This window comes from Ambystoma mexicanum, chromosome 7p (genome assembly GCF_040938575.1).
Source record: "Ambystoma mexicanum isolate Mex_15411 chromosome 7p, UKY_AmexF1_1, whole genome shotgun sequence".
NCBI lineage: Eukaryota > Metazoa > Chordata > Amphibia > Caudata > Ambystomatidae > Ambystoma > Ambystoma mexicanum.
In genome coordinates, this window is record NC_090939.1 from 111,690,887 (window position 1) to 111,714,072 (window position 23,186).

The window sequence follows — 23,186 nt, forward strand, 5'->3', positions numbered from 1 at the left end:
TAGAATTAAAAACAGAAAGCATGAGAAAAACAACATTTCACAGGGAATGGTAGCTTACAAAAAAACATGAAAGCAAGCACAGCATTTTGTGCATATGCTCCAGTGTCTTTGCTCTTTCCTTGGCTCATCTTGGGAGTCTGGTAGGTCTGCACTGAGCATCTTGCTAGCAGGGAAGGAACTCGATGCTTCCCAGAAAGTAGAGGGCGACGCCAGCAGCTCAGGCAGGATTAAGAGTGCCACGTGGGCCGATTTCCCAGTTATAGAATGTTTTATTTTATATCATAATAAATAAAACATGACAACTAGGGTTTAAATATTCACAAGAGGAATACAGGTGAATTCAAAAAACTCGGTAGCCAAAAATGAACATGCTAAAATGTACTTAAGTACAGAAAGAAGAGAGGAAGAAGGAAAAGAAGAGAAAATAAGACCTTCATAAAGAAAAAAGAAGACATATTAATTGCACAATTCATGGATAAGCATGAAACAATCCTCAACAAGACAATTGTTTTGACCAGAATAACATTGGTCTACAAGGTCACAAAGAGCAAATCAACATACATTGCAAATAACATAGAATTATGAAAGAACAGGTTAGCATATGCTCTGAATCAGACCCATTCACCATAGGCATCAAGGAAACTCCCCCATATGTCCAGAAATGTATCAGCATCCCCTGCTTGTTTGTAGATAGCCCTTTCATAGGTGGAGACGGTGAGCAACTCTTCCAACCAGTCGTCGATGCAGATTTCTGCATCTTGTAGGAACTAACCCCAGTACTCTTTCATTCAGGGCTTCAACGCCCCTTCTCTTTGGAAGGAAGTGCACATAGAAACTAGGATAAATAACATGTATGCACCTTGGTATCTTTAGAAGCCGCCCCTTCACTACTCTCAGCCACAATGGACCCAGAAATACTCAGGGAGTGGGTTCTGACAAAAATCATGGAGGCAAACATCGCACCATGCACGGAACATATTCCCACGACTCTCCAAAATTCATCCTGAAATCCCTCCTAAGCGTCCCCCTATCAAAGTAGAGTCCCAAGACAAGTCCATTCAAGGAAACCATTGCCCCCTGGCATGACCAGGCATGTTGCGCACTCCATCGCCTGAGGGAGCGGTCCCACCATCCAGAGGGAAAGAAGCAGCTCATTCGGTCGCCAGCCCCCGACGATAAAGCCTTCAGCCCCTGAAAGTAGGACCATATCTTTGCAATAACTGCCAAGTGGCATGGGATGCTCAACAAACAGGTAACTAAAAAAGTCAAGTATAGCGTAGAGGCCAGTGCAATTCGTGCATCATTAATCTTTTGCAAGCAATTTTGCAGTTCTGTCGGGCACTTATCAAAAGTATTGTTATGTCTTCTGGCAAAAGACTCAAATAATTGGAGAAATATTTCCTTCTGTAGTTTTCTGTAAGGACCGGGAGGGGAATTCATGAGGTCTGAAGCCCCTCCACTTTATTTTGAAGGCCGTTCCTCGAGATTTTACAATGGTGCACTCCGAGAAGGGTTTGAGGCAAATGTTCTCAGTTTATTCGGAATCTTTGATGCACATGCTGTTGTAGTTTGGGGGCCAGTACAGGGCTGTGCACCTCATAGATGAACCAAATGGAAAGCTTTGAAAATGGGCACTAATTGGTCATAAAGGCCTGCTGTCCACAATTTCTTAATGATATGATGCAATAATGATCCACCAGCTAATCAGTATTAGTTTTCATTGCAATATATCAAATTTGTTGTCATGTCACACTCCCTGTAAACTGACATTACCTAGTATGGTGGGTCTGAAGGAGTCGGACACTTTGAGGACATTCTGTACTCTCTTTATTAAAATTAAAGAATAAGGCCTGTCTCTCTCTATGGCTAAAGGGAATACCCTACCTATCTAAAGAAGGGGCTCGTTGCATGTCAGGAAGTCCAAAGTAAATATGCCCTCTATCCAAACTAACGCTATCTGACACTACCAACGAGCATGACTAAAGTAAATGGGCCAAGAGAAGGCCTCCTCTTGGCTCGCTCTTCTCTTCGCTTTAGATAGTCCCTTTATATACAGGTTTCCTTTTGTATTATATACTTCTTAGCGTAATCTCCTTTGATAGTCTTTCTTATCAACTCTTGTAGTTCCTCAAATTTACTCTTGGAACTTGTGCTTTCTGTAGTCCTTTCTTTGTAGTACTTTTCCTTACAATAGTTACTCACACCCCTGTCGCAACCTACCTGCTCTTCACAGTCTATTTGCTTAGATTTTTTGAAATGATATTTGCTTGCATTTCCTCTCAGGTTTTATTTGCCACTAACACTCTCTCTCAGGCTCACTGTTCTTTCATCCTGTTCAATTGCGAGCTTTAACTCCTCTTTCTCGTACTGTGCTTCAGGGCTACACTCTCTCCAGGTGTCAACTTTGAATGTATAGGGTTCCTGCCCTTCCTCCAGGGGTTCTCTTACCAGTCTTTGTTGGCCCCCCACCTGGCTTGTTTAAAGCTCCCTCCTATATCTTGTTCCCTTCCTTTGCCAAGTGGAGTCTTCAATAATCTTTTTTCCTCAGGATTGGGGTGTGTTACTCTCCTCATATAGCCCCGGTCTTGCCCTACTGGGTTATTTGTTATTCGTTCTTGATTTTTACAGTTCAAGTCATTTAACCTTCTGGTTATTCTTAAGCCCTTAGGACTGGGACGGGTTCCTTCACGTAGATAATGATTCCTGGCGGCCTCCCGTTGTTCCCTAATTCCCCCAGTACCTCGCCTTATGCGGGGGATAATTGCAGGACTTGGCTCTCAATCAGGTGCTGCTCTGGTACCTCTTCCTTCTTCTCCTGTTTGTATCGCTGCCTTTGCGGTCCTGAACTCTGGGGCTCTGGCACCTTACACTCTGCTGCTCAGGTTCTTCAAAACTCACAGCCTTCCCGGTCTGCTTGGGCCCCACCTTCACAAGGCGTGAGAAGATCAGGGGACTTCACCTGCCTTTAGCACAATCCTTCTCTCTATCGGCTCTGACTCGTCACAGTTAAATGCATGTCTCTATTTAGAGACATTTTCCTTATTTTCTCCACGTGAATATCTTTTTACATTGTCTTCAGCCAAACATGAAGTAGACATAGTATTCTTCATAGAAGACAGTCCCATAGATGTGGCTATGGTAGCTGCCTTAGGGAGTTCCCCACAGGAACGGGAGTCCTTGTCCCAAAAAGAGGAGTCTCTCCCCGTGAGGTCCCAATTGCCTTGTCCCCGAGGGAGGGTTTGAACAGAGCGGGCGCGCCTCCGTAGCCTCACAGAGGCAGTGTCCACCTAGAGAGAAGCGACGAATCCCTGCGATTCAGCGCAATAGCTAGTGCATCAAGTAAACTACTTTTTATTTAATTGTGATCTTATTTTAAACTTAAACTAACGGCAGCAGTGAGAGAGTGCTGCACACCTCATGTTTCAGGCCCTCACCTATAGCAGAGCCCCGCTAACTTTGGTGGTGGTCAGATTTATTGTGATAATGCACATTATTGCTTTCTATGGAGCAGGGTGGGAAAGTCTTCCACCATGAACCACAGACTCTGATCTATAGTACTGTTTAACAAAAATAAAACATTTATCGTAGTCTTAAGAGACCTGGGAGCTCCTACGGTGACTGTGCCAGGGAAGACACTCTCGCTGGTCTCGTGATGACTCACCACCAGCCTGCGAGGATTCACTTCTTATCTGTCGAAGAAGTACCCATATTGTGCCAAGTCGAGGGTTTCCAGGTTTGCAGGGGACTCTTCGAAACTTGCCAAAAAACAGCAAGGATTATCCCTGTATTATCCATTATTCCGCTATTAGTCTGAGCGAGCTGTGATACTGTAAATTCCCTGCAAACCCATCCAAACACAGCTCGGAAAAGGTGGGGCAACATTATACTGTCTTATCTAAAAAGTAGGACGGCAGAGTTGATAATCCTTTAATTTCTCACAGTGACCGGGTATATTTGGGCCAAACTAATAAGTATGTATGCTTAATCATGAACCAGAAGGAATACTATCAAAAGCACCTTAGATGTCCCCTCCCCCTCCGCATTAACCGAAAACTGAGGTTTGATAACAATTGGCTTTGTCCGCGTCGGCCATCTTGTACCCGGCCTTACTGCGCCGTTGTTTCTGAGCTTCGGAAAGTATCCTGCGAAAACATCTTCAACAAATAAGGAGACAGAAAGAGAACTGTTTGACTGAACACACTGTTCCCTTTCATTCCTGTCTCCTTAATGGCTTCCAACAGATTTTCTTGTTGGACGAGATCAGGAAAACGTTACGTGTGACTGCATAAATTCTAAAACTTCTATAAAAATAAAAGAGAAATGTTGGCTCGGGCCTGCCCCTGTGTTTTTCCGCTATGTAATGCATTTTTCATATGCTTTCCCAGTGCCATGGACCCGGCAGTGCACTTAGATCAGCAGCTCCCTGAAGCATGGTGCAGCTACTCCTTGTGCAGTTGGCTCACTGTGGTTATGAGTGCCAGAGGGGCCCTCAAATCCAGACAATGGAACTGTGGCCGATTCTTCCGGCCTTCTCGTGGATTCACTGTCTACCCAGAGAAAGTGCTCGATTGTGTACGACTGTGCTGCAATCCAGTGCAGACACTGGTGTGGGTTCCGCTCACGCAGTTTTAGCATCAGTCCAATTGTGTGGGCGAGGGAACAGGGGTAATCCGGAACTGGGCCGTACAGCACATCTGTGCTGCTTGGCAAAAATATTCCCACTTTTATAGATGAAAAACTCTACAGTATAATCAACAAAGTTTAAAGTTGACAAAATCATACATGAATGCATACCATTAACATAGGTAACTAACAATGTTGTAATACATTTGAAGGAAAATGGTATCAAAAGGTAATCCTTGTATGTTTTTGATATTTACAATAATGCAAAATAAAAATGCATCTGAAAGCTTTGTTTTAGTTTGACTAGATGACTATGGGCCTAATTACGAGCATGCTGGTGCGGTAACAATCGTGCCGGTAAGCCTGTCAGCACCGTTGTTACCAGACCTGCACACTCCGAGTCTGCGGGTGGCAGCCGTCCCGCCTGCCAGTTCTGACCTGGCGGGCAGGACGGCACCCAGTTGCAGACTCTCCGGGAAGCACCAGCACCGTTAATTAACAGTGCCGTGCTCCCGTCATCCCATGGGACTCAAATGGGAATGGGGATTTACAATTGTGCAGAGCCTGACTTCCAGGAACACCGGGGGTCGTAATCCCCTTGTGTTTCCGTTGAGCCAGGCGCCGGAAGAAATCACAACTCCGGCAGCAGCCTGCCACTTTTAACGGCAGGCTGCCGCCGGAGTTGCAATGAGGTCCTACGTCACTCGCTCAAACCTTCAGCCACCATGGGCTTTCATTTAACAAACAAATGCATTTTGGGAGTTAAATTCATGGCTAGCCTAATTTGAAGAAATTGGCCTTAAGTTCTGTGTCCCAGGGCCTTGTTTGTTAATGGTAAATCTAGGATTGAAGAAATGGTGTTCTAGTGGCATGGACTGCGAGGATCTTTGTGAAAAATATGCAGCCGAAATGGCTGTTTCCCAAAAGTGAGAAGCCAACATCTCCACATTTAAAAAATGTATCATGCTTTTTTTTTATAGATGTATCCCCTACTTTTCATGTAATGTAAGCGGGGGTCAACCCTGCAACCCCTGAAGCCCATAAAGCCGAACTAGGTGAGCGGGGGACACCCCTGCAACTCCGGCTCCCTTTGTTCGGCATTATAGGATTCAAAATGTTCTTTTATGCCGCATGCGCACAAAATGTGCATTCAGAATTGTTTTCCCGTTATTTTCTGCCACTCCCGGACTGCGACATTCGCTGTGGTGCCATCACCCTGTGGATGCAGAAATATTCCAGGCAAAGACGTTTTGTCTAGAAACTTTTCACTGCACCGTAGTATCTCTCCGGTATCTCTCCGGTTCCAGGTCATTTTACCGACACCCGTTTTTACGACGGGTGTTTTACGGTGGGTGTTTTTCAGAAAAACTTCATAGACATTCTGTTTCAATTATGCTTGTGGGGGTTCCCCCCAAAGCCTCCTCCTTTGACTATTTTTATTACAGGAGAATCAGATTTGATGCTGCTATGCGGGGGCCCTGCATACCCGGCAAAGCCATCTACCTGATGGCATTCCACAGCCGTGTAACTATTCTGCACGTTCTGAGCATGGGGAACAACCTTAACCATCATGAAACACCTCAACAAATGCATCACACCTTCAAGCAGGTGAAAAAGGGCTGCTGGGCCTCTATAGGAGGGCATCACACCTACAAGCAGGTGAAAAAGGGCTGCTGGGCCTCTATAGGAGGGCATCACACCTACAAGCAGGTGAAAAAGGGCTGCTGGGCCTCTATAGGAGGGCATCACACCTACAAGCAGGTGAAAAAGGGCTGCTGGGCCTCTATAGGAGGGCATCACACCTACAAGCAGGTGAAAAAGGGCTGCTGGGCCTCTATAGGAGGGCATCACACCTACAAGCAGGTGAAAAAGGGCTGCTGGGCCTCTATAGGAGGGCATCACACCTACAAGCAGGTGATAAAGGGCTGCTGGGCCTCTATAGGAGGGCAAAATGTAGGCTCGCAATTCACCACGGATGCAGTGGGAGCCCTTTCCGTGGCCCTCGGGCACATGCAAACGCACTGCTCGAAAAAGAGGACAGAATGAGGCATGCTGCACAAGTGAGTGTTCAAGCCCACAGCAAAGTGAACTCTTACTCAAGAACTCAAACTCTGCATGTTACACAAACCCAAAACAAGAGTCAACTCATTAATTACATTAAATAATGTCTGAGACGAATCAGAGTCTAGAAACATCTATTAGGAGGTGAAATGTGTCAGTGTTTGAAAGGCGGCAAGTGGAGGAGATAGTGGTAGACAGGAGGGTGGAGAATGGAGAGAGCGGATGGCGTTGAGTGTCACAAATGGTATAGATTTTAGAGGTGAAGTAGAGACAAAGTCTTTAGCAGAAAGGGAGGCGGTAACGGATATTGTCTAGGGGGTGTGAGGAAAGCTTTGAGGGTAGATGAAAGTTTGCGGGGTAATTGTGTAGGGTGGGAATTAGGTTTGTGAAGTATGAGGATTTGGGAGAGTTCAGTGCAGAGGATAGGGAAGCAAGGATATCTGTCTAGGCTAGGAGCAGGGTCGGGGTCCGTGATTTGAACCGTTATCACAGGTCATGACATATCTTTGTTTTGAGGGTCTGGATCCCAGAGGTGATCGAGAGCTGAGGATGGGAACGTGGGAATGTGTGTGCAGGACAGGATTGGTCAAAGAGATTTTTAAGTGCATAGTGAAGATCAGAAAAAGCAGTCAATTGAAGAGACATGAATGGGGGGAGAGACAGGGGACAGGCCTTCCGATCATCAAGTCAAGGTGCAAGAAAGTCTGGCTTCAGTGGCCTTGCCGTCATTGGCGTGGGACAAGAGCAGTAGAGGGTGGATGAGCCGAGACGATAAAGTGAACAATGGAGTGATAAAGGGCAAGGGTTCAATGGCAAGGTCAGATGAGGAGAGCGAGGCGGACAGAAAGATAAGGCCAAGAGACTTCCCACAAACGTGGATAGGCTGCTCCAGGAAGGAGTAGAAGGAGTGGCAAGATAGTAGGGAGTTTGTTCAAGGCGGGTGGCTGCAGGGAGCTTGCTAAGGTTAAAGCCCCCCAGCATGACAATGGGAAGACTGTTAGGGAGTGACTCAAGTCAAAGATTCAAGTCACAGGAGACGCTGTGAGGACCAGGGTGTCGCGGGAAAGGCAGAATTGCAAGAGGAGAAAGAGACATAACAGTGGCATATTCAAAAGAGGAAGTGGTGATGACAGAGAGGGGGGGCAGTAGTGAGAGACTTATTGATAAGGAACCCCACTCCACCACCCTTATGATATGATATGATAGGTTATTTATAACATGATTAATACCCAGAGGTTTCTAAGCGTGGACCCGGGTATTGAACCTGTGTGGCTTCATGTCGTCTTGCTTCCAAGGCGAGCACGTTGCCGCTGAGCTATCCTCCCGAGACCTTGCCAAAAGGTTGGGAATAGTAGTAGAAGGTAACAGCATCAGTGTGGAGAGCTGCTGTGTAGCAACGTCATGGAAGTGAAAGTTGAGGGTGGTAAGAGTCAGTGGTCAGTGATGTAGGAAGAATTGATGCAGAGGGACTGTGCATTCCAGGGGCCATCTGAAGCAGTAATAGGTGGTGGGGTAGAGGAATGGGTGTTGTGCAGTATGCAAGGGGGATCAATGAGGTCAGAGATCCTGCGAGAACAGGAGTGGGGAGCTTGAGGGGGTGCAGGGGTGGTGGCGATGAGGTAGATGGAGAGGAGGATCGTGAGCTAGAAGTTACAACGAATTGTGGCTGAAGGCTATGAGAAAAGAGGAGCCAGAAGAGTGAGTACAAGGAGGAATAGAGCAAGGTCAAAGTGCATGATGGAGGATAGAAGAAATAGGCAAGTGAAGTCAGTGCAGGAAGCGCGCGGCTCAAGGGAAAAGGGGTAGGTGAGTGAGCAGAAAGGAAAGTGGGGAAAGGTTGGCCGGGAAGGAGAAGGTGTACGTTGCCGGGTTAGAATGGAGCTATAGGTAAGCAAAAGACAGTTCACAAAACCAGAACAGGGATGTCCCTTTGAGGTTTAAGGTAACAACAGCGCCAGCATGAATGGAGAATTACTGGGATGAAAGATCCCTGTCTGTGGAAGCAGGAGTCAGACAAAGGACGAGCACAGCAAAGTCCTGCCATCAGCAAGATCTCTGGCCCTAGACCCTTTCCCGGCCCTAAAAAGCCCAAACAGGAAACTACTCTTTGCTACTTCTGGCCTCTATCTGCAGACATGCGGGGAATACTCAACAACAAGAAAGGCAGTGTGTCACATGAACCCTGGGGAACCAATCAGAGCACTGAAGGTGGCTTCCAGGCTACCAACCAGGATGCAGGCAAAGCGCTGGTTTTGTAGACCCAGCAAGCTTTGTTTTTGAGGCATGGTCCTCAGATGGTGCACAGAACCCTCTGGTAATACGAAATGTTGCAATGACAGATTACTTTCAGGATGAAATTGAAGTCACATGATGTGGTCATGTGACACTATAATAGCAAATCAAGAGTTTTGTAAGATGGCTTCCAGATTTCCAGCCAGGAAGCAGGCAGGGCCCTGGGTGTTGCAGACCCAGGGAGCTTCATTTTGAGGCAGGGCCCTGCAACGGTGCACATGATTTCACCATGGTACCAGGTGCATGGGAGGCAAATGTGATTAGGTAGTAGAAATCTCTGCATTTATACAAGAATGGCAACGTCCAGTGACCACAATGAGGAGGAAGGGAGGGCATGTGAGCACTCACCAAAATAACACTGTGAGCAACAGTGAGCAGAATCGTTGCTAGGGGGGATTAGGGGGGCTATAGCCCCTGGTCTTTTGTTTGTAGCCCCGGATAGAATCTCAGGAGCTACAACAAAAAGGCTAGCTAGCCCCCAGTCCTGACAGTTCTGAGATTAGCATAGCCCGGGGTCTTTTCAAGACCTAGCAACACCCCTGACAGTGAGCATGCATTTCACAACACAATGTACAAGTTTGCATGTTCTTTGATTAGCCCACATGACAGAAACATCTGGATCTGGCAAGTGTGTTCATTTTATGTAATCATAGTGGGATGTATGCAGAACACCTTGACCTCTGCACGTGGGTCGGTTTCTAGGTGTTCTGTGTACAGGGCTGGACATTAAGCGTGGGTAAGTAGGAGCCAGACACAGCTCCTGGGTAACCAGCATTAAGCAGTCACCAGGAGCTACCACTGGGGAATGGGGAGCTAGTACATAGCGTTACGTAGCTCTAACTTCCACATCAAATGCAAACCTATAATTGCATAGATTATTTATGAGCCCTTATGCTTTAAATGGGTATCCAGTTTTCCATTGAAAAAGTTTACAACAAAACTTTTTCCATCAAAAGGTTTGCAATGAATATGTTTCCATAGAATGTGTGTGTGTGGGGTAAAGGGTTAATTTTGTTTGGGGTGGGATTTTAAGGCAAAAAAACGTGTTTGGAGGGGTAACCCCCCCCCGCAAAATATATTATTTAAAAAAAAATGTATTTGATGGAAAAACATGTGTTGCAAAACCTAGGATGCATTTTCATTTCGTTGTAAAGTGTTTTCGATGGAAAGCCCATAAACCCTTTAAAATATCATATATATATCTGTCACAATATTTATTCATAGATTGTCCCAAATGCACAGAGTTAAAATCACATAGTTGTGTTTGTTCGGCATCCGTTGTCATGCGGATCCAAAAGTTGCTCCTGGTAACTGTGGGTTTTAAGCTAGCCAGGCTCTTCTAGGCTATAAGAGGAGCTAAATAGCTCCCAGCACCCCTCTATTTCGAACCCTGAAACAGCATAGAGGCATCGCAATTAAACAGGATACATACAATCTGTGTTGTAGAGAAAGGGGGTCCGAGTTGAAATGGAAGAATGTTGATTCCCTACTATTGCTCCGAATAGCTGGGATTGGGGAAGTGTACTATTGCCGTGCTTAAATATAAGGTGCAGCTACACTAGGTGGCAGCCACACCTCCTGCCGTGCAGGAAGCTGAGAGTACCAGTTGCCCTGGGAAATGAATGGAAAGGATTGACTGAGACGGGAAGGCGACCTGCTGAATTTAAAAGACTTCCAGAGTGGGAAAGGAGGCTGCGTGCCCCAGCCAGTGGCAGGATCCAGGTAGTAGTGTGATGCACACCACCCCAGACTGGGGTGCCCCTCTGTGGGTCCCCACTGGGGCTCTCTCTGTGGTGGAGGAAAGAGCAACTGAATCTTGCATTCTTCAGCCACCCGAATGCACCACAGAAGCCAGGTAGAAGTCTCCTACGAGGCGTGAGACGGCATTCCTGTCTAAAGCCCAGACATCTGGTGGGATCAAGGCTCCCGTCGCTCAGAGAGGACCAATGGCAGATGTTAGGATGGCATAGTTATTCCCTAATACAAGGACAGAGAACTCCCACCCACCCCCACCAAAAATAAAAACAGTGGGAGTGCCCAACAGCTCTAAAAAGCTAATACAACGGATCCTGTAAAGCGGTGTCTGCTCAAATAATAGCTGGGACAGAACCCAGTCTTCCATTTCGTTTGCTGCTAAATCTGATCTCTCATAGTAGATATTGTTGCTCAATCCCAAAGCATTTATTCTGGATTTTATATCACAATCACATTCAGAGTCCTTGGGGCTCATTGCAAGTTGCCCTGTATCCCGTCGGTAATTCCGGTGGTATACTGGGAAACTGCCCCCACCATCTCTGCCACCTGATATCCAGGTATAAACGGGATATTACGGGTGGCGTAGACAACGTTAAATTCCCATTCCATGGAGTCCCATAAGACGTTGTGGAACAGGATTGCCGGAATTACCGCCACCGGTAGAACCTGTGCCGGGGATGCAAGCATTTATTTGCTGATTGGAGCCTGGATACTCGAAGGTAAAGTTTGCCGATTGGTCGCAGCCCCCGCCGGCTGACTTGTGTTTTCCAGGTCTGGGAAAAATGGTATCAGGTAATAATATCCGTATATATATGGTCACCGTATATAATGTCGCCGAGTAAAGGTTGTGGCGACATTATATATGTGACCATATATATAGGGACAGGGGCAGTGGAGGTTGCAGGGGTGTCCCCCGATCCTCTGAAAAATAAAAAAGGGTTTGAGGGTTGCGGGGGTATCCCCTGCATGTTCCATGTAATAATGTCCCCACAAAAAACGTCAATTTTTCCGCAATTTTTTTGCATGCCGATATTTTTGAGGGGACATTATTACATGAAACCGGAAAAATGACGGTGCCAGAATTACCAAACATTTTCTCAGTATTTGTTCCGGACCAGGGAACGCATATTGAGCCCCCCATTTCCTGTTGGGTGAGAAAAAACTGTTCAATGTTTTATTCATATAGCAGTTCATCCTTTTTCTTTCCGGATACAAACAAAACTTAAATGGAGGCACTGTCAAACTAAACAATATGTTATATCAACCCGGCTGTAACAGAGGAATCAGAAGGAAAAAAAGCTACTACGGTGGCTAGGGTGCCACGCCCTACCCCCTTCACATGCAGGTGCACCGTTCCCCCCAAACAAAAGACTTGCCTGTGGGTGTATGTGCAGAGTAACGTGAGCACTCTCTATTTACAGGGAACTCTGGGTACCCAGAGCACCCATTCCTGACGCCTCCTGGCCACACAGTAGAGCATCAAGACTGCGCAGGACAGGTTCAGATGGTATCCGGTGATTCCATCGAATGCAATGCATCGAATGCAAAAGCATCGAATGCAAAAGCCTCAGAAAATTCATTTTATTGTAGGTAAAGGTTTTTTTTTTTTAAATTAAAATGGGTTTTAAGGGGTAAAGAAACAGGGGTTGGGGGACCCCCCCATTAAAAAAAAATTAAAAAATGTTTTTTTTCAATGCATTTTTTTTTCAAGGCTTTTGCTTCCGATGCTTTTGCATTCGATGCGATCAATATAAACCAATTTCGATGCATAGGACTGGCAGTGGACCTCAATACTATCCAGATATGCTGTGCCAAACCAATATTCTTGGCAATGTCTAACCTAAACTGTTGACATTCGCTGCAAAGCATGAACCTTTAGACTAACATTTATGACCCCTGTCCTACCCCCTTCTAATACCCTTCTGCACCACAACACCTTTTCTCCATCTCCTGTCCACCTAATCACCTTCTACATCATCAGTTCTGATTCCACACTTTATGTTCCCAACTACTGATATCTGGCAAGCACCTAGCAACAATGGATTTCGTGGTGTGTGCCATCATAAACACTGCGGTTTTCCCTATTCCACCAGAGGAGGAGGACGAGTTGGAGGATGGTGGTGTCAATGGGGATGATTGACATGTGACCATCATGGCACTTGTGATGCACAACGATGCAGATTTCTATTTTTATTTATTGCAACATTTATATAGCGCCTTTATTCAAGGAAATGCAAAAGTAACATGCCTGCGGGTTGTATGTGCACTTTACAAATGAAATAAATTAATAAATAATTAACTACATCAACTCTATTGACCCCTAGTCACTCTGTCGCATTTCCATCATCAATGTTGCCTTAGCCCACTATTACAATCTACGGAAATATGGAACGTAACTGTATATAACATACACACTTCAATCTTGTGCAATGAGGATAACGGTATATAGCCTGCACATTTATAACGCTAATGTAAATAACACTACACTGCCTTACAATGCCCATCACTGCAATCTACTGACATATCGAACTTAACTGTATATAACCTGCACACTTCCTATCTAGTGCCATGAGAATATAACCTGCACATTTAGAATCTTATGTGAATAATGCTACACTGCCTTTGTAATGGTACTTGTAAATTTACTCTGTGATACTGTGTACCGTTTTGTAACCTTTTCCAAGCCTTGCACCTTCGTACTGCTGCGCCCTGTTACCTCCGGGTTTGGTGCGCATTAGAAATAAATAAACAAACAAATGACTAAATGAAAGAACAGAACATGGACACAGTACATGAAAGTCATGTCGTCGCCAGAAGTCAAGCAGAGGAAACCTTAGGAAATGCCAGTCGGAGAAAGTTAAGGTTGCTTCTTAAACAGAGACAAAATCTGAGCAAGAACGATTATCCAAGGGAAGCGAGTTCCATCATTTAGGGGCTAAGAGTTGGAATGAACGTGATCGGGAGGGAGCACAAAGGGATGGGGAAAAGAAAGGAAAAACTGATATGCCGATCGGAGGGTCCTTTGAGGATGACACAAGGACAGCAAGCAGCACAAATAAACAGGAGCCGAAGCGTGAATACACTCAAATAAACAGAGAAAATGAAATGTAAATCTAAAGTTAACAGGAATTCGGCGCAATTGGATCAGATAGGGAGACATATTTGAAGACTACTGAAGACCAAAAAGTAGCCTAACTGCTGAATGAGGAGCAGACCGAAGAAGAAAGAGAGCGTAACTAGACAAGACCAATATATAAAGAAAACAAGAGTTAAGATCTGACAATTTTCTGTAGTAATAGTTTGTTAGAAGCAAAAGTTAGAAGATGACATATTTTCTTAATATTAAAGAGATGAAAGCGACAAGCGACAGTAGATATTCAAGTCCAAAAATTAAACGATGCGTCAAAATTAAATCCTGGGTTTTGAGAACAAAGCTCTATTGTTAAGTTAAGTGGAGGAAATGAAAGAGAAGAAGGCAAAATAATTGAGAAAGATGCAGGAAAGAAGAGAATGTCAATTTTGCTGGTGTTGAGGCATAAAAAACAAGACATCCATGACAGCCAGAAGGCAAGCAGATAGACGCTGATGAATAGTATCATCAAAAGAAGGAAAGGAGAGAAAGATTTGGGTAGCGTCCGCATAGAAATGTACCTAATAAAAACATGATCGGAAATCAAAGGAATCCGGGGAGAAGTATAAAATGTTAAGAGCAGGGACCCAGGAGGGAACCCTGAGGGATCACATAGAAAAGAGAAGAGCGTAGGAACATGCTGGAGAGCCCTTCCAAGGCACTAGAAATGGCAGATGTGATAAACAGGAAGAAAAACCCTGAAGAGGAACAGCAGAAATACCCAGAGAAGAAAAGACTAGAGAGCAGTGTCGGGTGATGCTCTGTGTCGTATGCAGCGCTACGATCTAGCAGAACTAGTATAGAAGATAGTTTCAAGTGACGGGCATGGAGGATAGAATTTGACACACATAAAAGAGTGGTTTCTGTAAAATGACCTTTGCCGGCACCGGAGAGATGCATATGAATGGTCTAACCAGATCTAAGTGATTGAGCTCCCCTTCCCACAGACATCGTACCTTCCGCATTGCCTTCTACATGAAGATAGTCTCGGGAGGATAGCTTAGGGGCAACGTGCTCGTCTTGGAAGCTATACTACGTGTGCAGCACAGGTTCGATCCACTAGTCCGCGTTTTGAAACATCTGGGTATCAAACCCGTTATAAATAACCCATTACAATTACAATTTAGCAGGCTCTTACCTGTACACTGCCTGCTCAAGGATCCCAGCAGAAGTAAGGACTACATTTAAAGGCCCTTCTAAACCACTGGCACCTGTCTCCACAGTGACTAATAGAAGCCACAGAAACCTCAGTGTACCAATAGGAACGCTGACAATGAAGAACAACACTCATATATGAATATTCAGTGAAAGTGGCACACACATGCTAGCTATAGGACGATTTTCCGATTGGGCACACCCACTGGGGTGGGGTTGCAAGCCAATGTACGCTATAAGAGTGCACTCAATCCTACATTGAGTCACTGGATCCATAGGGACAGCAAGGGCACGTGATGCATGTGTTGTGAACACTAAGGATTGATTTTAAGTGACACTATGTGTATGTGTTGATGACTGACTCATTTCTTTCTTTCCTCTCATATGCCAAATGCAATTTTTGTGTGATGTTCCTTTGGTTTCTATTGGTTTATCTAATTATTAATTATTTTGTGTAACGTTGTGTATGTTTTATTAAATGTACCAGTGTTTTTCCTGTTGCCAGTCTGGCTGCAACATTGGGTCCAGTTTCTCTTAATCAAGCCTGGACTTGAATACCTTTGCAGTGTGGCCAGAAGCCTGTTTACTAGACGCTCTCCTGCAAATAAAGAATACCTAGGAATTATTTTCCAGGACATACAGAATATGACGTGGCATTTAGATGGGCGGCTTTGCACATCAAAGGGCATCGGCTCACTATGGTGGCAGCTGCTTGAGCTTTGTGATCTTGAGGTGGCTTCCAACCTGGGCACGACTTCCTGGGGGGAACGGATCCGGAAGTCCCTAAACTTAATAAATAGTTGCCTTGCGCCTTCCCAAGGCCCCCACAGTCCAGCTGAATCAGTAGTTGTCTAATATTGTAAGGATTCATGTACTGTATATACCTGTGTCAATAATTGTACCAGTTTCGTTTGATGTAATGTAACTCTTTTGCAGTAATTTCAAGATATCTGTAACAACGCTGTGATACCACAGGGTCTAGGCGTTTAACAAATGTAATAAAGAAATAAAATTTAAAAAAAATGTAAATTTTTTTTTAAAAAACTCTGCACCCCTACAACAGTGAAAGCTAAAAACAGGGAAAGCCCCTGCTATGGTGATAAAAAAAAAAACATATCTCCTTTGTGCTTGCTACACCCATCAGGTGCAAACAAAGGGGGGCTCTGAGAATTCTAAGAAACCCAGCCTTTATTTTGGCTGGGATGCTTTAATGCCAGGTGTGAAATTGTTCAGTGGTAGAATCCTTTGTCTCATCCGCCTTGTCCCCGGCAAAGCCTTGTACTGCAGCGATAGCCGACAATCACCAGAGGACCCACACAAAACCACCAATTTAGGCATAACATGGTCGCTGGAACGCGCCGCCCCGCTATAAGCTTGAGATACATTTTCAGTGAGTTCATCGACTGCATAACAAGTGATTGTTTCTGCCAGACAGGTTGGAAGCGTGCGTTCGGCCAACGTCGCTGTGGCGGAACAGGCCGCTGGGTATTGGCTATACCACAACTGAACTGTGACATTTGTTGCTGGATTTTAGACGGCTGCTCAGAATGGGCGTGTAATTATGAAATTACATTTAAACATTAATCATATATTTTAATGAACTGCCCTGAGCTGGGCCGAAGAAGGCAGAGGGTATGCCGCTCTGGCCCGGTTGGCCGCTAATCAGCCGGCTATTCAGTCTAGCCACTAAGTATGCAAATACTGTTAATTTACATGTATGGTATGCAAACTGATCTCATAGACATGCACGCGGCGTACGCGGAAAACCATGATTGGCAGCTTTCTTGTGGGCTGAGGATATGCACCCTAAAATATGGCTTTAAAAAAAGATACAGAAGATCCTCAAAACTAGAAAGAAAAGGAATGTTCTTCCATTTCCTCAAGTGGCATTAACAATGGCTGTGTGGAGGAGTAGAATTCTCCTTGTAACACATAACCACAAATAACATGGGGTTCCGGTTCCCTATTCCAGTGTCCCCTCCTTATTCATTTCTCCCCTCGTGTCATGGATCCACTGCCCTTACCCTGAGCAGACGGGTACCCCTTACCTTGAGCAGACGGTACTCCTTACCCTGAGCAGACGGGTACCCCTTACCTTGAGCAGACGGTACTCCTTACTCTGAGCAGACGGGTACCCCTTTACCCTGAGCAGATGGGTACCCCACTAGTGTGTTACCACACCACTGAAGAACAAACGCTGGGCCCAATGTCTGCCAGTCCCATAGGATTTCCCCAACTGAATAAACCCCAATCTTACAACATATGGATTTTCCTTTCTAGGAGGGGTGAGAGCTGCTACCATGGCCTGCCCTTCCATTGTAGAGCCCTCGCTTTACAGTATCAGACCTCAAACATTGCTCGCTACACCTCAATACCTTTGGCACTCTTTGCCTTTGCCCCAATGTAAATTGACCAATGAAAAATGATATCTTTATCGGATTAGAGGATCTTTGGACGCCATTTTGGCAAGCAGTAATTGCAATGGCTGCAAGTGACGATCTGCGGACACCACACTGTAATTTGGGTAATCCTGCCATTTTTCAGAAAACCACATGCCGCATTTTCATTTCCGGTTGGTGGGATGGAAATTGGCTGGGTGCTTTAGCGGATCATACCACTACTCTACTATGTACAACACTACACAGAAGGGTCACTACTGACCCATTCTTGGGTTCATTTGCAAAGGGGGTCAGAAGGTGGGACTCTGAGATGCCCACGTTTTCCACAACTTTGAAGAGCCCCCCCACTGCATAATTATTTCTCTTATGAGAAAGCACATCCATTCAAAAAACGTAAAAAAGTCTTTCAAATGTTGGCGATCCATTTTTACCACCACCTTTTGAGGGCAGGTACATTTTTTTAAGGTCACATTTGGTATCATAATCAAGCAGCGATTACTGCATGCACCATGAGGTAAATAAATACCTGTCAAATGGCACAGATTCACGTGGGCAGTCAAAACAGGCGGTATTCCAAATACCTCCTTGTCTATACCGTTACCACCTAACTCATAATAAGGCTCGATGTAGCATCTTTCATGAAAATGATCAAAAGTGTACCACTTCACAATACAGCCGATCCCGCCAGATCCCTCCAGCTTCCAAAGGCATTAGGTGGTATTACCCAAGTCAATGGTACGCAGTGTATCACCCTCAGAGACGAAGGGCTGAGTCGTCCCTGCTGGGATTAGTACATGCGACTGCAGTTTGCCATCAAAGATCTGAAGCGAGCCCCTCAATTCCAGAGCTATCTAACCAGAGTTTTGAAATGAGACACTATCATCTGGTAAACAATATTGATTAATCTTCTTTCCAATATTTGGGGTTTGTAGTTTCTATTCTTCGTAGTCACTATGATCCTTGACGGCGAAAAGCCAAATTAAGCATCCACAGAGAACATCATACACAACCACAACCCCTGCAGCATCACTGCCTATTTGGGTGTCACTAATATCCTGTGAAATGCGGGACAATATGACTATTCAGACACTCCTATGCGTTGTGGAGACTATTACGATAGGCACGATAGCCTACTGAGAACAAGGATCGGGGGAAATCCCTGTCCTAGGAAATGTGGCTCTACTCCCGCATAATGCACATGGCTCAAATCTCCAAGCCTACAATGCTTGAAAAGCGCCAACCATCCAGTACCTTTTTACATGTTATCAGAGGACTCCGCCCAAGCCGTGATTTGACCAATCTCCAACCTGAATCCACACGCCCCCGAAAACCCTTAATTACTATTGAAGTGCTCTTTGTCAGCAATGGGTGGGCTATGGCCCCTACCATATTGGCCACAATGTATTGAATATATTTCAATAGCTTTTCATCATTAATGGATTTATTTGATAACATTGCCTTTTTTAATTTACTTTATTTAATGTATTAATTCAGCACGGACCTACTTCGAGAAGCGGCGTAGAACTGTGAAAACATAGTTTAACGATTTAATGTTAAAGCCAGTCAGTGATTCCATCAACATCTGACATCAAATGAAATCCTCTGAGATGCGGTGTTGAAAAAACCCATTGAAATGGATTATAAGTGGTTTTCCTCCCCATGGTGAGATCGCAATTTTGGTCCATGATATTTTTTTCAATGAATCCTCACCTTTCTCACCATCCATGTATTCATGTGTGCGGGCATATATAGTAATTATTGGCCTTGTGACGGCTCCTATTTTCTGGAACTTCCTCGTAGGTGATCTCAAAGGCCATCACCCTTCAAGAGTTGCCTTGCTAATGTTGGGGTGGGCAAAGATGTATAGGCCCATGACACCCAGGGTTATTCAGCTGAGATACACAGACAGTCGCCTTATAAATAGGGTGTTCCCTCTGTAGACAATCATAGTCCTGGGCTCTTTAGCTCATTGATTTTCCAGGTGAGCCCATTGGACCTATCAAGCAAAGAATAAGGCATGTTTTTAATGAAAAACAATCTCGATAAAAGAGTCATCACCTTGTTTCTCTTCCAGAAATCCCAAATTGCTTTGATTAGATTGTCTTCTAAAAATAAATAAAAAATAAATTCATGAAGATGAGAGGAAGGATATTTGGATCTACTGGAAATGGCGTACATTGGCTGAACAAAATGACAGCCATTACTGAGGGCTGCAGGCCTGCACCGGCCTCCGGCACCAGAATGGCCTGCCTAAAGGTGTTTATCACAATTAGCACTATGCCAAAACACTGACAGTGCTAATGATTGTGTGAAAAAAAAGGTTTTCCTTTAAGAAAAGACGCTGGCTGAAGAGTGTGTTCATCTAAGAAAAACGAGCCCACACCAAGATGGCTGCTACGGGAAAAACAAAAGAGCTAAAAAAAGAAAGTGTTTCCTTTTTTCATGGCAGACGGGACATACAAGGGGTGGTGCGGTGGAGGCGACATATGAGGTAAGTGAGAACATTATATTATTTGAAAAGAGCGACAGAAGCAGTGGGAGGTTGGTGCGTGGTGGCTGATGAGGGCATGTGGCAAGGAGAGAATGTGGCGATGGTGGCCAGACATGGACTTCCAAATATTCTCATTGGGGGGTGCCATTCGGAAAATACCATTAGGGGTATGGGTTTCGAAAAGATTGTGAATTCTAGGCCTGAGACTTAGCACGGCTTCCCATCTATAGCCAACTAGCCCAGAAGAGTTATATTAGATCTGCTTGCTTTCTGCCAAGGGTACCTCACAATAAAAGTGCAATGCTTTTTCATATAGACATTAACAAAGGATATGATAGTTTATTTATAATGCGCTTAATACCCAGAGGTTTCTAAGCCGCAGACCCGGGGATCGAACCTGTGGTTCTCCCTGTCGTCTTGCTTCCACAGCGAGCATGTTGCCCATGAGCTATCCTCCGAGAAATATTCAGACATTATCATTGGTGGGTATTATTGAAATCTAATGTCTTATCAGCTGCCAGTTCCTCTATAGTGGAGATTTCACAATACTGTTTTGTCTGATCATACTGTTCCAAAGATGCCATTGTGTAATAAATCAAAATAAATTATGGTTCAGACATGGAATGTCCCAAAGCTCATTTGTGGGGTGTTATTACATCATATCAGATTAAAAGGCGAATTGAAATGCATCTTGGAAGGAATCAGGACGAGCTTGTTAAATTGAAGGGGTTTCTATATACTCATATTTGTGGGGCAAAAGCTGAAGTGAAGAGACATAACAGAACAAGAGTATCTTACAAGCTACATTAATTCAAGAAGGTGATGATAGGGAACCTGGCTTCATCTGGGTAGGAGAAGCGGCCATCCAGCAGCATCTGAAATACAGCTTGGCATTTCAGTGATCCTGACCTGAAACCGGTGGAAGCAAATGTTCTCCTGGGGGGAACGCGGCTTAGATCACAGCATCACAGATAACACAGGCATCCTAACCATTCTACACAAAGGAATTAAATATCTATTTTTTCACATAGCAATATGATCTTGCAGCATACTGCGTTAATGTGCTGAAACAATGCTGTCAATGGTTGCTGAAATAGACAGAATCACAAATGAATATATTTAGAAGAACCCCAAAGACAGTGGGCCTCATTACACCTCTGGCGGTAGCCGTGCCGTTTCCACCAGAGTTGCATTTTTTCCGGCACCCGTGAATGGGCAAGAACCGGGTCATGCCGAGGTTTTGGGTGCCGAAATCAAGGGCCTCCTCATCCCCATTTTGCCCCATAGGGCTGATTGGGGATGGGGACGTCGGATGCACCGGCACAACGCTGCATGTGGCGGTGCATCCAACGTGGTCTGCTCGCGGTGCTGTTACACCCACCAGGAAAAACCTGGTGGGTGAAACAGCACCCACGAGCAGAGCCTGTAGTATGGAAGTCGGGAAGTACGGTACCGGCATGCTTACCGGTACCGTAGTTCCCAGACCGCCATGCTCGTACTTATTAGCTCATTTCTTGCTAATGTTTTACAAATTACTGATCAGCTTAGAGATCAATTCATAGTTTTTGGTTCAAATAATAGCACAAAATCAAGAGGAAATAAATAATGAACACATTATTATGATCGCTGCCAGCACCCCCAGCCAGCAATAGCCATACCCGTGGGAAATGTTTACATGCAGGAGGGGCATGGGCAATAGCAAAGGCGGCGTTCCTTCATTACACTGTGGATAAAAAAAATTGAAAATCTCTTTGCTCCTACATTAAGCCTGTATATAAATGAACCGGGTTGCAATCAGCAGCACCGTTTTAAACCTGGCCATTCTGAAGAGAACGTATCAAATAAGCGGTAACCTTTATTGACGCCGCACACACGATGAGGCAGGAAAAGCATTTGCTCGTGTTGACCTGCCTTTTTCATGGTCATTATGGACTCAAGCAATTTTCTGAGGCAGTTTATATGATTCAATTGCTGAAATCAAGTCTTTTATTCGGAAGCCGCAGCTATCGTTGATGTTTATGGATCGTCCAGAGAGGGACCAGGCATGGGTAATCACTTTCACAGGCCCTATTTGCAAGTAAAAAAGAAAGAACTTGGGGTAACAACAACACGCGTTGCTTTTCCCAATTCGTATTTTGGTCATTCAACTTGAATATAATTAGTACCCTGCGAGGGCGCAATCAGAATGCAAGAGCCATTCTGATTGGCCCTCGCCGAGTCATTACCAGGCCGGGAATCCCTCCGTCGGGATTCCACGGCCTTTGTCCCCGGCGGGCGGCGTGGCAACCCCTCAGCCAATGAGGAGGCTCAAAGCGAGGCCAGCCCCGCTCCGCGCATCCATACGGCTTGAGGCTTCCCCCGTCCCTCGCCGGGGACGCAGGTACGTTTTTTTAAAAAAAAAAATTTTTAAAAGGGCCCGGGGCCTATACCTATGGGCCCCGGGGCATTACCTGAGTCAGTAATGCCCCCGCCGCTCGGGTCATATTGCTTAAGTAACTATTATGTATGACCACAGCTGTATTTATAGAGGCTGCAGGGTGTGTTCAATTCAATTTAAAAAAAGGGGAAATAAACGTTCCTTACATCTGACTCCAAATACGTAGGTTGTGTGCCAAGGTGGTGCTATATTGTCATCTGATCTATTTCTGTGTCCTATTTAAGAATGAAAATTTACTATACCTAGAGATCATCGTTCATTAAATCTTTTGTGTAATTTCGGGGTGGCTAAATCTATTTGAGAAGACAACATTTTTTAATGACTATATTCTGGTAAAAGGCTTTGAATTGCTAAACAAATCATAAACAAGAAAATAGGACAATAATAATTTGGAAACAAAGAGAACAATTTCAACATAATACATGGTAGAACTTCCCAGATTTTAATAAGTGAGCTGTACTTCATGATCATATTAGAAATAATGCAATTTAAACATAGGATACCTTACATTTTTGAGGTAACACTGAGCAATGAATAAGCGGACAAGTGAGCGGTGTTTCGTGACTGCAGCGCCATAATGTTTGATATATGCTAACATAAGTCTTAATTTGTGTTCCAGAAATCTGTGGTCATTTCTTTTTTTGACTATGTAGAGAATTCATGGTTCTACATAATCCATCTCAGATGGATTTCTCTATGGTTTTAACAATAACTTCATCATTTTCCTTGGATGACCTTTTTTTCTGTTGATACTTGTATATTTCAATATGATTTGTCTGTGCCTCGTCTGGTTAGTTCATGTGCACACTTATACACGTTCGCCGCATTATTTTGCTTGCCTGC

At 44.7% G+C, this 23,186-nt stretch overlaps 1 protein-coding gene across 3 annotated transcripts in view; it reads right to left on the reverse strand.

Moving 5' to 3' along the window:
- Nucleotides 1-23,186, reverse strand: part of ZBTB20 (zinc finger and BTB domain containing 20) — a 3,989,371-nt gene that overhangs the window by 893,185 nt on the left and 3,073,000 nt on the right. The gene's annotated exons all lie outside the window — the stretch shown is intronic.